This window comes from Odocoileus virginianus, chromosome 15 (assembly GCF_023699985.2).
Source record: "Odocoileus virginianus isolate 20LAN1187 ecotype Illinois chromosome 15, Ovbor_1.2, whole genome shotgun sequence".
NCBI classification, from domain to species: Eukaryota; Metazoa; Chordata; class Mammalia; order Artiodactyla; family Cervidae; genus Odocoileus; species Odocoileus virginianus.
Genome location: NC_069688.1, coordinates 42,239,419 through 42,256,760, shown reverse-complemented (window position 1 = coordinate 42,256,760; position 17,342 = coordinate 42,239,419).

The window sequence follows — 17,342 nt, the reverse complement described above, 5'->3', positions numbered from 1 at the left end:
AATGAATTTACTGCCTAGGCAAAAGATAAGAATTTATACTGCTAACCAGGGGTTTAGGAATGTTTGCAAATATGACCACAAGTACCATATTATTATGCTAGCATTTTGTACCATTTAAATTTCTCTATGCCTTCAGTTTAAGATGTTCAGAAGTTTGGAGATTTGAAACAATCATATAGAAACAATAAGACTATTAAAATAGCACATTTATTAATTGCTCCATTAATACCTATCTGTAAGTATTTTTATAGACATTACTATTTACATAGAAGCATTTATGTGGCTAAGAATTTTAGTGTTATTCATTTTATGTATGTCTGAGAACATCCAAGTCAATCTGAGTTGAAGTCCCTGGTCCCATTTCCCAGATAAGAAAATTCAGCCCCAAGACTGGCCCATAGGGCACAAACAGAGTTAAGCACATAATGGCTAGAGCGGATTTGTTTCTTAGCTTTCAGAACCTTTGGTTTTTGTCACAGAATTTGGAAGTGATTGGAAACATTTCAGTTTAGGGAGTGGCCCAGTATTTGGCATGATATTGCAGTGACTACCCCCCAAGTATCATAAATACCATTTCTCCCACAGACTCACACATACACACACCAAATTCATTGCACTTCCAAAGGAATTCAATCCATGACACAACAAACTCCTCTCTAAATAAACCCTCTGCCTTTATAGCCTTGGGATCCATTCAAGATTAGAGATCATCAATGTCTTTTAAAATATTTAAAGACAAAAGTAAGTACAAGACCAAGTAGATCTAGCTCCACGTGGGTTGTTTTACACACATCTCTCGATCTTTTTCCTTGTCAGTACTTTTAGGTAATTAGGACAAGATCTCTTTCACCCCTACCATGTTCTGATTTACAATCAATTTTCTATTTCTATCAAGAAGTGAGTCCAACAGTGTGAGAACAAACTCGTAATTGATGAGTTTTCATTGTAGAAAGATGAGAATTAGCGACTGTCATCCTTAAATTTACAGACCACTTTCAATCTTCTGTCTTCAAAGGTTACTTTCCAAAATTTTAATCATTTGGATTGCACTGTTGGCATTTTTTAAACCAGAGATACTTTTCAGCTTAGTGAACTCCTAAATCCATTTCACACACAAAAAAGAATTTTAATAGTATCACTTCTGCTGAATATTGGTTAACGCTGTTAATAAGACAAGAATGGACCCTGGAAGCAAAGAAGAGTCCTAATTCCTAATTCCTTTCTCCATGTGCTCTCTCCTGGTCTGTCTCTGCTTTTTAAAGGACACCAAGGAACTTCAAAAATCTTTCACACTTTGTTCTTAGGGTACTTAGGATCTCACACTTAAGCTCTTTGGACTAGTTTGTTGATAAAGCAGAATTTTTTTTTTTCATTTTTTTGCCATTCACTGAATATTTTTCCTGATTTCAAGAACCCAGGAATGTTTTTGCTACTAAAAAGTACACCCCTAGCAGATCCTAAACTATCATTAACTTTAATCCCATATTTCTGCATCCTTTCATTTCTAAACTGTGAAAGTGTTGTTGATGAGGCTCAGTGCTCAGAATTTCTCCATCGTAGAGACTCAATGGACTTTTTCTTTAAACTGAGTTTAGATGGTGGTTTCATTAAACTCGCTTTATAAACAGACATGTGTTTGGTGTCTGTTTACAGAGAAGCGTACTGAGGAGGTTGACATCATACCACTCACTGGTGATAGAGAAGGTTAACCGAGTGTGAGGGAATGCCTTCCACAGAGATTCTATCCAATTACAGTGTATGAAAGTGCCCATCTCCCTATAAACCAGCCAATGTGTTTTGATCTTTAGCACTCCTAGGCAGAATGTGATATATCAATGGTTTTAATTTTTATTTCTTTTAAATGAAATTATGCACCTTTAACATGCTTAGGCAATTTATATTTCCTTTTTCATCAACTTTCCAAAGATATTATTTACCTTTTTTTCTGGTCTTGCTCAATTTTATTTTGTACAATATACTATAGATATATATAAACATATTATCTCTTGCTATTTGGGTTGCAAATGTTTTTTCCAGTTTTATCATTTGTCTCTACTTAAATTTTAAAAATAACTTTATGTAAAATTTGTCAGTCTTATCTTTTTAATTTCTTTGTGTTACTCTTGTAAAAAGCTCTTCTTCATGCCATTCTTTTTGGTTTTTATTTGGGAGTTTTCTAAGACACTTTTTTCAGTGTTAAAAACTGTAAGATGATAGTGGTTTCATGACTGTATGATGTGGCTACATTAGAATAGAGTTTACATTTTCTAAATTTTCACTAAGTATTTGTGTTCACAGATTTGGTTGATTTTGGCTCTGACTCTGATTTTCATCATCTAATTGATTGAGAGTCTTCTTATCTTTTCTGTTATCAGATATTCATATTCTCAGAGTTAAAGTTTCCCACAATCTTCTTATTGATTGTTGAAATTAGTTGGTGTCTTGCTTACTTTTCCACTCTAGAATTTATCCGTTATTAACTTTGGAACAAATTATGGCATTTTTGCCATTGTATTAATATCAATAGTATATTTTTTTTCTGTTAAATACACGCTGAATGTCCATTTTTCTAGTTACATGTGATAGCCTATGTTCATTTATTATATTTTGTATGAGGTAATTAAATTAATTAATACAAAAGATCTTCAACCAGGTCACTGACCAGTTCTTATCCAGGCTAATTTGTTGTTTTTAAAAGCCACATCATAATCACTTATTTAACTTTTGAAAAATGTGTAAATATTTGACTCCTCCAAATATTAATACTATGTCCTGCCACTTGAGAACTCTTCTGTAGACTGATGTGATAAGGCCCATTTCTTATTTTGTTTTCCATACTCATGGAAGAGATCCAGGAGGCTCTCTTCAAAGGAAGTCTAACTTAGACCAGCTTATAAAGAAAAAAACACAAGATTTGACCTGAAGTTTTAAAATTATTCCCTTTATTTAATCTCGTGCACTCTGAACTCTTTTGAACTAAAATAGTGTCATTTCCATTCTTTTTTTGTGTGAATGTGGTTGCTGGAAGGAAGTGTTACTACACTTGGTTAATAACAAGAGATAAAGATTCTCAGCTATTTTAAGAATGAGACAGTTTTCATTAATAGAAAAGAATGTCTCTTTTTGCTGTTTGTGGACATTCAATTAGTTATGCTAATGGAGATGAACAATAGAACAGGAAATACACGTCCTAGAACTTTCTTCAGTGCCCATGTCACAAACAGATTTGCCTCTCCTAAGCACTTGGTCTGTCTTTAACTTGTGGTGATAATGGGCTGTGTCACTGGTCAGGAGCAAACCTGTGATCTGCCATCAGCAAGTGCAGGAGATGGTCAGGCGCTTAAGGCACGAGTCTCATTTCTCGGTCCATTTTATATTTCTACTCTTATTTTCCCTTTGCTGTTTTTTTTGCACGTATTTTTAATGTTGTATTTTTCAGTATTATTATGCATCTTTATAAGCTGCTTTAACTTTGGAACAATACAGAAAACTTAAAAATAATAATACATACCTTATACACCTGATAATTTATATATATATATAGATATATATAATATAGATATATGTAGGATAAAGACCATAGAGGTTCTAGTTCAACATAGGGGTTCTAGTTGCCCACTGTGTCTATTACAATTGTTCACTCCAGAACTGAGGAAATAACCATGGCAGGAATCATGGGATCCACTAGGCCCATTGAAAGGTGAACCCAAACCCAAACTCTATTAATTGCCCAGTCTTCATAAGCTACTTCTCTTGACAGTTTGGGTGTCAAGAAATTAACCAAAGTCTAGTTACTTCTCCTTCCCCAAAACATAGTCATCTGAGTAAATGGCTTCCAGTCCTATGGGGGAAGACCAGGAAAAATACTTACGGTGAGAGTCCTTCCTCAAGAGACCTGACCTTCTCTTCATTCAAGGAGTTCTCTTCATTCTGTGGTCTGGAACTGGCTCAAGTCTTGGTTGGATAAGAGGCTGGGGCTTCCCTGGTGGCTCAGTAGTAAAGAATCCGCCTGCCAATGCAGAAGACACAGATTCTATCCCTGATTCGGAAAGATCCCACATGCCTCCCTGGACCGCAGCTACTGATCCTGTGCTCTGGAGCCCAGAAGCTGCAACTACGGAAGCCCTAGAGCCCAAGCTTTGCAACAAGACAACCACTGCAATGAGAAGCCTATGTGCACTGTAACTAGAGAAAAGTCCTCGCACCCATGAAGACCCAGCACAGCCAAAGAAATAAATTATTTTAAATAAAAGAAGAGGCTGTGACTATTGTGGTGACTCAGGTTATACTTCTATAAGCCAGAACTAAGGTTTTTCTGGTATATAAGACTTTAGTAGTCTGTCCTGTCTACCTCAGTCCTAGGAAAAAGTTAATTATAAATACCAACTACAATCACATAACTAGCTGCAGAAACACACACTGCAGCAATAAGTACTTATTCCTTGATTTGATATAAATATCAAATATCAATATTTTTTCATCTCCTATTCCTATTTACAGCTGGTAAAGAATCTGCCTGCAATGCAGGGGACCTGGGTTCAGTCCCTGGGTTGGGAAGATCCCCTGGAGAAGGGAAAGGTTACCCACTCCAGTATTCTGGCCTGGAGAATTCCATAGACAGTCCATGGGGTCGCAAAGAGTTGGACACGACTGAGTGACTTTCACTTTCATTCCTCTACTATTTAACATAAAATGTATGAATTGCAGTTAACCTTCTATCTCAGTATTTAAGCTACAGAGCACAAAATTCTGAGTATGACTCAGCTAAAAGAATGACTGTCACCCCAAGATGAATAAAGGGACACTTGAGACTTTGAGTATCCTCTTTTGGGAAGCAGGTCTATATGTTTTTTTGTGGATAGCTGTGCCATGTACTGTGGGGAAAAAAAATTGTTTATCTTTATTTCTAAGTTAAATGTGGTTAAAAGGCATGTGTATTGGATGCCAGATTGTCAACAGCTGGATTGTTGTAGTTTATGCTATCACTTGCGTTATGTTGGGAACTGTATTTCTCAAATCCTCTGCTATGTAATGATATTAAATTGCAGCTGGCTTAAAGAGGAATTTGAGTTTCAAGGGTAACTCAGTCATAAAGAATCTGCCTGCCAAAGCAGGAGACTCTAGTTCAATTCCTGGGTCAGGAAGATTCCCCTGGAGAAGGAAATGACAACCTGTTCCAGTGTTCTTGCCTATGAAATCCCATGGACAGAGGAGCCTGGCAGGCTGCAGTCCATGGGGTCACAAAAGAGTCAGACATGACTTTGTGATTCAACAACAACAGAGGAATTTACATGGGATTTGGGGGGACAGAAATGAAACAGTGGTCACGACTTCCTAGAGGTCTTTTTTCAGCAAGATCCAGTGATGGACAGACAGAAGCCTAGGTATGCAGTGGGTACGAGCTTGAAACTCATTCTACTGTACATCCTGCTTTTCTTCTGAATTCTGACGCTGCTTACCCAGAACCCCTAGTCCCACCACTAGATGACCAGCTGCAGAGGCAATATATTTCCAGAGGCCACCTACAAATTCCCCCTTTGCCATCACACTCTGGTGGTGGGGCACACTTGGCTTCCCAGACATATTAGTGACTCCCCCACCCCCAATTCCCCTTCCATATTTTCCCTTCTTCAGCTCCTCTCCCAATCACATAAGTCTAATTCTTCTAATAATTCCATCTGTAACACCCAGTGACTTTACTCTCCTGCCTGAACCATGGCTGACATAAGTATTATCTGTTGATTTTTCCACTATTAAATATGAGAACTTATTTCCTTTTCCTCCTGCTTCTCCCCTAAACACCATCCTCTGCCTGCCTCACCCTCGTCCTTCAAATATGGCTAGATCAATATCAAATGGCTATGTTACTGTGCCTGACTATGCTCAGTCACGTGTAAACTGGACTACTGTTACTTTCCTGGCAACTCTGTTTTCTCTAACATTATCATTACCTTGTTGTCTCCCCTGCAGAGTTTTCTGTAGCTTACCAGAAATTGAACCCAAACATTTATCTTAATCACCTTTAACATATTCCTTCATCCCATGTAGACCATCAGTTTCATCTTTCATCTTCAAGTTCCTCTTGAAGGCTCTGGAGTACTTTTGCTCAACTGGTTACCCTTTGTGCCTGATACACATTTGTCATTATGTCCCTTCACTATGTTCCTGGGAATTCTTTTCTCCCACCTCTAGTGGGCTTTTTGTTTCCTATGACCCATGTCTTCCTCTTTCCAAGTTAATTTTCAGTGTGGTGGAGGATATACTCCAGGAGTTTCCTGAAAAATTTTGTGTAAGGGTAAATAATTTTTGAGACTTTTCTATGTCCAAAGTGGCCTTATTTTACTCTCACAACTATTTGGACAAGGTATAAAATTTCATGTTGAAATCATTTTTCTTTAGTCATTTGAAAACGTGACTCCATTGCTCTTTACTTGGCCATAATGCTTTGAGAAGGTCAAACCTTTCTAATTACTGATTCTTTCTCATGTTCCTGTCTGTAGCCCACTCCCAGAAGATTGAAGGGCTGAAATTTCACTGAAACTACTTTGTCATGGATATTTTTTAATTGATTTTGTTAGAAGTTTAATGGCCCTTTTAACCCTGAAAATGTATGCTTTTCAGCTCTATAAGTGTTCTTTAATTATTTGGTGTATGATTCCTCCCAAACCCACACACACATTTTTGTTTCCTCCTTTTTTGAGAATACCTACTGTTCAAATATCCTAGAGTGGCCCTCTAATTTTCCCATATTTTCTCTCCTACTTTTTATGTCTTTGAGTTTTTTCTCTACTTTCTGGAATATTCCCTCAACTTCATCCATCAAGTCTTGTAGTTAGTTTTCATTGCTCTTCTCACTTTTTTATTTTTAACTTTCAGGAGCTCTCTTTCTTTTTAAAGTTGTCTTTACTTTTCACTTTACATAGTCTTATTTAATTTCAAGTTGTGGTTTGTTTTGGTCTTTATCTTTCATCTTAGAGGCTTTTCTTGATATTTTATAATTCTTGGTTATTTGTTTATATTTAAAAGTCAGAGATTAACAAGCTGATCTTTAAAAAAAAATTCTTACCACTTTGGTGATGCTTACCAACTTCAACTTTCCTGTGTGGTAAAAACAGACCATAAGTAACCTGAATGAGGCATTTATTGGAAGGAATCAAGATACAGTTTATTTAGCTATTTTCACTAGGGTTGGTCAGATTTCTCAGATAGAAGGTTTCCAATATTCTGCAAAGAGGGAGAGTTGAGGGGACACACTTATTTATGTCTTTAATTCTTCCTTCCTCTATGTTTTTCTCCCCTTATGAAAAAGTTATTTAAAAAAAAAAGAAAAAGTTATTTTGCTTAAGATTTCATAAGGCTTCAGGAGAGAGGAAAACAAAAGGCATGGGAATCCATTCCATTATTACTTGCCTTTGTATATTTTTCCTTTATTCATTCAACAAATACTAATTGAAGTCTTGTATATTGACACAGTTATGGATGCTAAGAATACAGCCATGAGAAAGGAAGATGAGATCGTTATGGAGACTCTATCTTAAGTGGGAAGCGAGTTAAACAATAGAAAGTAAATACATGGGGATTGTCTTAATAAATAAAAAGTGTTTATTTTTGTACATTTATTTTGATGCAAATTCAAAAAACGTACACATACTCTTTTCCAAACATGACTAATAATTTAAATTTTGCTGCATTGACTTTACCATTCACTTTTCACTGTACCTCTACAGCTGTTCATATTTTTCTGAACCATTGATGTGTAAGTTTTAAACATGGTCTGTTAGTCCTAAATACTTCAATGTATACTCCCTGAGTGGAGAAGTCAATGGCACCCCACTGCAGTACTGTTGCCTGGAAAATCCCATGGACGGAGGAGCCTGGCAGGCTGCAGTCCATGGGGTCACTAAGAATCGGACACGACTGAGCATCTTCACTTTCACTTTGCACTCTCATGCATTGGAGAAGGAAATGGCAACCCACTCCAGTGTTCTTGCCTGGAGAATCTCAGGGACGGGAGTCTGGTGGGCTGCCGTCTATGGGGTCGTACAGAGTCGGACACGACTGAAGCGACTTAGCAGCAGCAGCAGCAACAGCATACTCCCTGAGAACAAGAACATCCACTTATATAACCTCAACATTATCAAAATTAGGAAGTTTAACATTGATAACATATCGTTCCTTAATTCCTACTCTGTATTTAGATTTTCTCAGTTATCCAATGTGCCCTTTATAGCTACTGATTCCCCAGTGTGGGCTTGAATCCAGGATCACACACTACATTTACTTGTCATGTCTCATTGTCCCCTATAGCCTGGAACTCTCTCGGTTTTTCTTTGTCATCAATGGCCTTGATATTTTTGAAGAACACATTATATTTTGCCTCCTAAGAAATCTGTATGCAGGTCAAGAAGCAACATCTAGAACTGGACATGGAACAACAGACTGGTTCCAAATCAGGAAAGGAGTATGTCAAGGCTGTATACTGTCACCCTGCTTATTTAACTTATATGCAGAGTACATCATGAGAAGTGCCAGGCTGGATGAAGCACAAGCTGGAATCAAGATTGCCAGGAAAAATATCAATAACCTCAGATATGCAGATGACACCACCCTTATGGCAGACAGTGAAGAGGAACTAAAGAGCCTCTTGATGAAGGTGAAAGAGGAGAATGAAAAAGTTGGCTTAAGGCTCAACATTCAGAAACTGAGATCATGGCATCTGGTCCCATCACTTCATGGAAAATAGATAGGGAAACAATGGAAATGGTGAGAGACTTTATTGTTTTGGGCTCCAAACTCACTACAGATGGTGACTGCAGCCATAAAATTAAGACGCTTGCTCCTTGGAAGAAAAGCTATGACAAACCTAGACAGCATATGAAAAAGCAGAGACATTACTTTGCCAACAAAGGTCTGTCTAGTCAAGGCTATGGTTTTTCCAGTGGTCATGTATGGATGTGAGAGTTTGACTGTGAAGAAAGCTGAGCGCCGAAGAATTGATGCTTTTGAACTGTGGTGTTGGAGGAGACTCTTAAGAGTCCCTTGGACTGCAAGGAGATCCAACCAGTCCATCCTACAGGAGATCAGTCCTGAGTATTCATTGGAAGGACTGATGTTGAAGCTGAAACTCCAATACTTCCGCCACCTGATGTGAAGAGCTGACTCATTTGAAAAGACCCTGATGCTGGGAAAGATTGAGGGCATTAGAAGGGGACGACAGAGGATGAGATGGTTGGATGGCATCACCGACTCAATGGACGTGAGTTTGGGTAAACTCTGGGAGCTGGTGATGGACAGGGAGGCCTGGCAAGTGCAGTTCATGGGGTTGCAAAGAGTCGGACACGACTGAGCTAGTGAACTGAACTGAACTGAATTTATAGGAAACACTTTGAGATTATGGAAATACCCTCTTTCTCATCAATCTTTCACCCTAATTTTGTCATACATTAATGGTTCACTAATTTATAATTAATAAATCATTACTCTGATGGTTGTCAAATGGTGATTTTCCTAACTACATTATTTCTTCCACATTTATTAGTTGTTATTCTACTGTAAGGAAAAGTTTTCTCTTCTCCCTGATCAATAGATGGAAAGCAGTACGGACCCACAGATTCTTATTTTGCTCAATGTGTTATACTGTATTATTACACTTATTTTGCATCTCAGTTTGTCCCAGATTTGGCCTGTGGAGACTGTTAAGCTGGGTTCTGTACTTCATAAAAATCGATCCCATGTCTCTTGCATCTCCTGCATTGGCAGGCAGATTCTTTACCACTAAGCCACCTAGTTCTACCTTAGGAAGATAATTACTTTGGTGGCACTGAAAATGCATTGAAGGGAAACCAGTTCAGAGGTTAATTACTATGATTATATTATATATGATATATATAATTTTATATATATATGTACACACATACACATGTACACAGTTGATTCTCATTATTCATGGTAGTTGTGTTCTACAAAGTCAGCAATGAATTAGCAAATACTGACCCATTGCTCCTTAGAGAAATACAGGGTAAGATTCCTATAAGCCTCTGGTCTCTTTCCATCAACCGATCAATACATAACCTTGTTTTATGTATGTTTCTGTTTAAAGACACCTTATTTAATATATATTGTTAATTAACTAACGTCCTAATCACAGCAACAACACTATAAATTCACATCTGAATGAAGTTTATTTAACATATTTTTTCCTGAAAGGCACATCACAGGCTGGGGGACACTAGACAACACTTCAACACTACACTTGGGGACCTTTATAACTGAAATTACCAACAACAATCCAAAAATGTGAAAAATCTGGCCCTAAATAGATCACAAAAAGAATACTTGTTTACAGTATGAGAGCTGAAAGAAGAAGGCAGAATGCCGCCTCATTCAACCTCAGCTGGGAATATAAATATCATGTGACTCAAATTTTTGCCGCTCTGTGCATGTCCATGAGTGACCACGAATGCACCAGGAATACTGATTTTGAGGCTACAAATAAATTTTAATGGATAGGCAAATTTGCAAAAGCAGAATCTATGGATAATGAGCATCGACTACATACCTACATATGTATAAAAGTAAACCACTGCAATGTTAGTAGAAACAAAAATGAAGGATTTGATCAATTAAATGTGGGAATGGGGAGAGATAGAAGGAGGCAAAGATGATGCTGAAGTTTCTATTTTGAAAGACTGGGTGAATATTAATGCTATTACAAAAAAATATAATCCTGAAAAAGATACTGGAGGAGAAAGATAATAAAATTTTGGAAATATAGAATTTTAGAACAAGGATAACATCCTGGCAGAGACAGACAGTAATTGTGATGATATGGAACTGAAGCACCATACAGAGGCCATAGCTAGATTTAAAATTTGATTATTGGTTACATATAGAATACAATTGAAATGTTAGGACTACAAGAGATTGCTTAGGTAAGAAGCAAAAAAAAATCCATGATAGAACCTTGAAAAATGTACTAAATTTAAGGTGTCTAGAGGAAGAGAACTAATGAAAAAGTCAAGGAGAAGATTGTGGGGGGGAAAACTCAAATCTAAGGGAATTACATAAGTTTTCCTTGTAAGTCAGTTGGTGAATCTGCCTGCAATGCAGGAGACCTGGGTTCAATTCCTGGATCAGGAAAATCCCCTGGAGAAGGAAATAGCAACCCGTTCCAGTATTCTTTCTTGGAGAATCCCATGGACAGAGGAACCTGGCAGGCTACAGTCCATGGGGTCACACGAGTTGGACACAACTTAGCAACTAAACCAAGGGGATTACAAGAACAAAAACAAGTAAAAAGGCTAGTAAATGATCCCCAAGCAGGACAGGAAGTAAAGGAAATACATGTGCAAACATGTATGTTATAAATTCTAAATATGCAACATTATTTGTATATTTGGTGCCCCTTGCCTATGTCACACTCTAATTTTTATCATGCTTTCAAGATGTTAGAAATGATTTAAGATTGGAGAAAGGTAGATATCCCACAAATACACCAGAGTCCAAATGGACCAAGATGATAGTTTTTTGGAGAAACTGGTAACAACTTGTACCATCAATCTCACAACAGAGAAAGTATATGGACCAAAAATAATGAAAAGCTGATCCATGATGTCATATCAAGAAACAGGTTTTTCTATCCGATTGCAATAAGGCTATCTATAAGGAAAGAACAGGAGCAGAAAAACCAGGAGAGCAGACTTCAGAAAGAAAAAACCAGAAATATTGAAGCATTAACCAGAGTTTTCAGAGAGAAGACTTCCATTTCCTGGGAATGGCAGGCTGGGTTATTTGAACAACTCTCCTGATGAAACCAACTAAAAATGCCAGCTATAACAAACATCTTTCTAATAGGCGCAAAGAACTAAGAAGATATTAAGAAGTAACAGGCCAAACAAGAACCCAGGATGGTAAGTGAACACAAAAGCCACTTTCAACCTGAGAATATTTCCCCAACATGAAAATGTGAATTTTTGTTTTCTTAGGGTGGTGAGTGTGTCTTGTAGGAAAGAAAATAGAAATTCAAAGCAAGGTACATATTAGTTGAGGAATTAAATAGGAGACCCTCCTTTCAATAAGTTGGTACCCCAGCTACACCCTTGGAGTCAGGGTGGCTCAGTAGCAAACCAGCCCTCACTACTTCTTGCATCAGATTTATATCACCTGAGCGGTCTACAGATCCTCAGAATTTAATTTGCATTAAGATGATCCTGGACTGATAGTGTCTGTGGCTGCTGGCAGAAGCAAATTCTAAACCTATCCAGGGGACCACCCTGGTGGTAGTGGATAAGAATCTGCCTGGCCATCATCCCTGGACCGGGATGATCCCACATGCCACGGAGCAACTAAGCCCTCGTGCCGCAACTATGGAGCCTGCACTCTAGAGCCTACGAGCCACGACTGCTGAGCCCACGTGCTGCACCTGCTGAAGCTCATGCACCTAGAGCCTGTGCTCCCCAGCATCAGAAGCCACTGCAACGAGAAACCTATCTGCTACAAAGAGTGGCTTCTGCTTGCTGCAACTAGAGAAAGCTCGCATGCAACAAGGAAGACCCAGCACAACCAAAAAACTACATAAGTAAGTAAATAACCTGTACAGGGAATAAAATAAAATACATTCATCCTGAATTCACATTATTTCTATGAATAATTTTTTGAATAGAAAAACAAAATACAAGAGAACCAAGTGTACACACACAAAAAAGTCACTATGGACAAGAAACAATAGACAACAGACCCACAAAGATTATAAATATTGGTACAATCAAGCAAACTATAAAGCAATTATGCTTTAGTGTATTTAAAGAAATACTAAACAACAAGCTTGATAATATCTGCAGGGAATAGGATTGACTGTGAATGAGGTAGGGAGACAAGGCTAAGGACAATAAAGTTTGGGGGAGAAAACTTGGAAGATTATGTTTGCATACATACTAATCTAATGAAGAAAATCAATAACAATACCATCACTTTCTTCAAAGTGCTATTAAGCCCCCACTACGTAGCAGATATCTGTTGTTTTTGCTTGTCTGTTTTCCACTCCCTTCCTCTCAAGTAGCAATCTTATTTTCCTTAATAAGGAAACACATTCCACAAGGAAGACTCACCTTCTTTCAGGCTCCAAGAGTGGCAGTGAGACCCCAGACTGACCAACTGAACCACTCCCTTCACCTGGTGACTGTAATTGATTCAGGAGTGGGACTGTTTTCCAAGAAAGACCAATGAACAGAGAACTTTTGCTGAACTCCTGGGGTAGCTAGAACTGCTGAGGTTGCTAACCTGGTAGCCTGGAAGTCTGAGGGCTGTCTTAGGACCTTGAGGAGACAGTCTGAAATACAGAGCCAATACTAAGAAAAGAGAAGTGAAGAAAGAGAAAGAGATTCGTGAGGATATCCTTTAAACACATAGATTCTATGCCTATAGGCCAAAAACATCTCCATTTCTTACACCAGGTAGTACATTCCCTTTTTAAGCTTAAGTCAGTTAGAGTTGTGCTTCTGTAACTTGCAAATTAGAGTCCTGGTATATAAGAACAGTATTCAGAGCCCTGGACTGGTCACCAAGGATAAAATATCTGAAAGAGGGAGAGTTGGTCTTGGAATGGAAATTTTAAAAGAGAATATGATTTAAAAATTCATGTAATGAGACTTATCTATTGCCAACCCATCCTAAAACTAATCTCTTTCTACTGATTTTCATAGCATTTTATCAATTACCTGACCCCAGCACTCAAAACATTTTACTTGGTATTGTAGCAAACTTTGTATGTCTTTATCTCTTCTATAAATCTGCATACCTGTGCAGGAAACAATCATATAGAATTTCAGAGAAAGAAAGTACCTTGGACAGACTTAAAAGAACCTTCTTATTTCATAAATTGAAGTAGGGAAAACTTCCCAGGTGACACAGTGGATAAGAATCCTCCTGACAGTGCAGGGGACACAAGTTCGATCCCTGGTCCAGGAAGATTCAACATGCCTCAGAGCAACTAAGCCCATGAGCCACAACTTCTTAGCCAGCTGCTCTAGAGCCTGTGAGCTGCAATTACTGAGCCCGAGTGCTATAACTCCTAAAGCCTGCACACCTAGAGCTTGTGTTCAGCAACAAGAAAAGCCACTGCAATAAGAAGCTCACACACAGTAATAAAGAGTAGCCCCCACCTGCCACAACTAGAAAAAGCTGGTGGGCAGTAACAAGCCAAAAATAAATAAATAAAACTTGAGGTAGGAACTATGTTTTATTTCGGTATCTTAGGTAGTTTAGGAAGTAATAATAATTGAAAGAATGAGTTGAAATGAAAAAAGAGAAGGAAATAATAAAGAAGATAAATTAAGAAAAAAAGGGGGGGGACATAATAAATGAAATTTATGTACTTTGGAGGTCTTCCTTGGTGGTTCAGTTGGTAAAGAGTTTGCCTGTAATGAAGAAGATCCACGTTCAATCCCTGGATCAGGAAGATCCCCTGGAGAAGGAGTCCATGGACAGAGGAGCCTGGCTGGCTACACAGTCCATGGGATCACAAGAGTCAGACATGACTTAGCAACTAAACCTACCTCTGTACTTTGGAAAAAGGAGAAGAAGAGAGGTTGGAAGACACAGAATAAAGAGAATAAGAATAAAGGAAGATGCAAGAAATTAGAAACATCAAGCAATACTTCTGGGCATCTCCAGTTGTGAGCTACGTTATGATGCTTTCTTTTAGAATCTTGACCCTTCTGAGTTTTCTCTGCTTTCACAAATAATAAAATTTATTTCTTAATATCCCGAGTGCACATTAAATGACAAAAGGAAGGAACTGTGGATGCAATCTTCATGGTAGGGGGAGCCCTCATTTAAATCGTGGAAGTAGCATGGAAAATGGAAGCACCCTGGCCTGGCTGATGATGAGTTTATGTAAATTCCTCTGGATTACCCTGTTAGATGATATTATGGCTTTCAATGATTTGCTTCCTCTTTCCTTTAGGATAATTATCTCACCCATTGCCATGGAGTCTGCAGTGATTTCTTGTGGGAGAAACACACCTCCCTGTCCCACTGATATTCGTCTTGGCCATAGAATTTGATTCGGTCAACATCATGTATGACCCATGCCACATCCAAGCAGAAGCTTTAAGAGCCATGGTTTGTCTTCTTTTTCTTTAGATGTGAACATGGCATTTCATGTGTGCTGGGTTGCTTCAGTCGTGTCTGACTCTGTAGCCCGCCAGGCTCCTCTGTCCATGGCATTCTCCAGGGATGAATATTGGAGTGGGTTGTCATGCCCACTCCAGGGGATCTTCCCGACCCATGGAATGGACCTGTGTCTCTTTTGCCTCCTAAATTAGCAGGCGGGTTCTTAAACCACTAGCGCCACCAGGGAGACATTTCATGGGGGAGAATGAATGACACACGAATGTATGGCTGAGTCCCTTTGCTGTCCACCTGAAACTATCACAACATTGTTAATCGGCCATACCACCATCCAAAATAAAAAGTTTAAAAAGAAAATAAAGAAAATTCTGTTTCAGATAAGAGCTGCTCCCTTATCCTGAATCCTAGAATAAGAGGACAGGGACAGCAGAGCCATAGCTGGTCTTCAGATACCTCTGTGGTTCTAATTAACTGGGATTGAGGGACAGTTTGTTACCAAAGCAGGGCTGACTTATACATCATTGTCTTTGATGTGAAAACTAAAGTTTGATTTTTTTTAAAAAAGCAAATGCCTGAGTTACTTTGTTTCCAGAGGTTCATATGTTCTGAGACAAAACTGATTCAGAAAAAAAAAGGCAATGTTTGAAATAGAAATTTGTCTATGTTTATAAACCTTTTTTATTTCTCAATATCTATATTGTTCATGAAAGAAAACCACAAAAATCAATCAATAATCTGTAAAATTCACAGATCTACAATGTCTGAGAATGCAATAAAAGAGAATAATCACATATTTCCTAGGTTGCTTTGCTCATTGCGGAAAAATAGGTTACTTATAAATGTTAGAAAAAAAATTATAAGGCAGTCTGTGTGTATAGAGAAGACCACCTCTTTCTTCACCACTACCACCATAAAAATATTTACAGACTATAAATATCTTGGTTTCAGGACCCACTGGTCATCTGATAGTTCAGTAATCGTCTCAGTGCAGAAAGAAAAATATGTTTCTTGGTTTTAGAGGAAGGAAAAGGAAAACAACTCCAATAGTTGCATTTTTAAATTCCAAGCTGCAAAGGAAATGTTTTCTTTCATGAAAAACCAGTGAAGCAAGACTACCCTGAATTTTTATATAAAGCTCAAAAAAAGGGTAATGAACTGTACAGTAATACCACTTCAGAAAAGGTGAGCTTTTCATTTAAAAATGTGATAATAATGAGCAAGAGTACTAACAGGAATACAGTATATATGTGAGTATGTATAGATTTAGCCAACCTGCTTACACAGTCCTCCTCTTCAAAAAAAAATAAAAATTCCATTTCCTTTAAATATAAAACATAATAAATTTTATCCCCCCCACCCCCAGTTTCTTTCCAAGTCACAGGGAAAAAGAAAGTAACAATTAGAGAAAAAAACTAAAGGAATGGCTTTTATAAGTCTTTTGAGTTTCAGTTTCAGGGACTTTTAAAATTTTTTTCCAAAAAGCTAGATGTGCATAAAAAATAATAAGAAAAATATGCTGTTCACTGCATCTGAATCCTCATCTTTCAAACTGGACCTATTTGTGAGTGTCAGTTAGAGCCTGCCAACTGTAGAAGCTGTATTCCTGCTGGAAAGTCCTAGTACGAGAATATTATATTTCTTCTGGAGGGGACCCATTGCAATTTGCTAATATTCTTAAGGTGAGAGGGCAAATTCAGTCTGCCAACTGTACATCAAGTCGGTTTTGGAAGATGTTGATGGTTGGGTGTTCAGAAAGAGATTTTTTTAGATTCTAAACGTTTCCTATTTGTTAGTTTTTTTTTTTTTTAAAGAAATGTTCATCCATCAAATGAAGAGGTTAGATTTCCTTTCCTGTTTGGGAAAGAATCTATTCTTTCCCCCTTTTTGGTGACAATTCATTATTTTTACAAGATTAATCACTGGCCATAATCTCATGTGTTTAAGGCACTCGGCCTGCTCTTTGCTGCATCACTGTAAAATATTAGTAAATCTAATATAACAGATTGTGTCATCCAATGTATGGGTTTTTGAAAGGGGAAGCCAAATGTAAGTAAATTGAATTGGCTGGCTTCTAAGAACCAGAGAGTTGTATGCAGTGCTTTAAACTGAGCACAATCTCAGCCCACCTCTGCTCCTCCCCCTTCAGAAACCAAGTTCCTTAATTGCAACCTCCTGCCTGCTGAAAGGCTGGTCTTGTTGATCATGAAGGATCT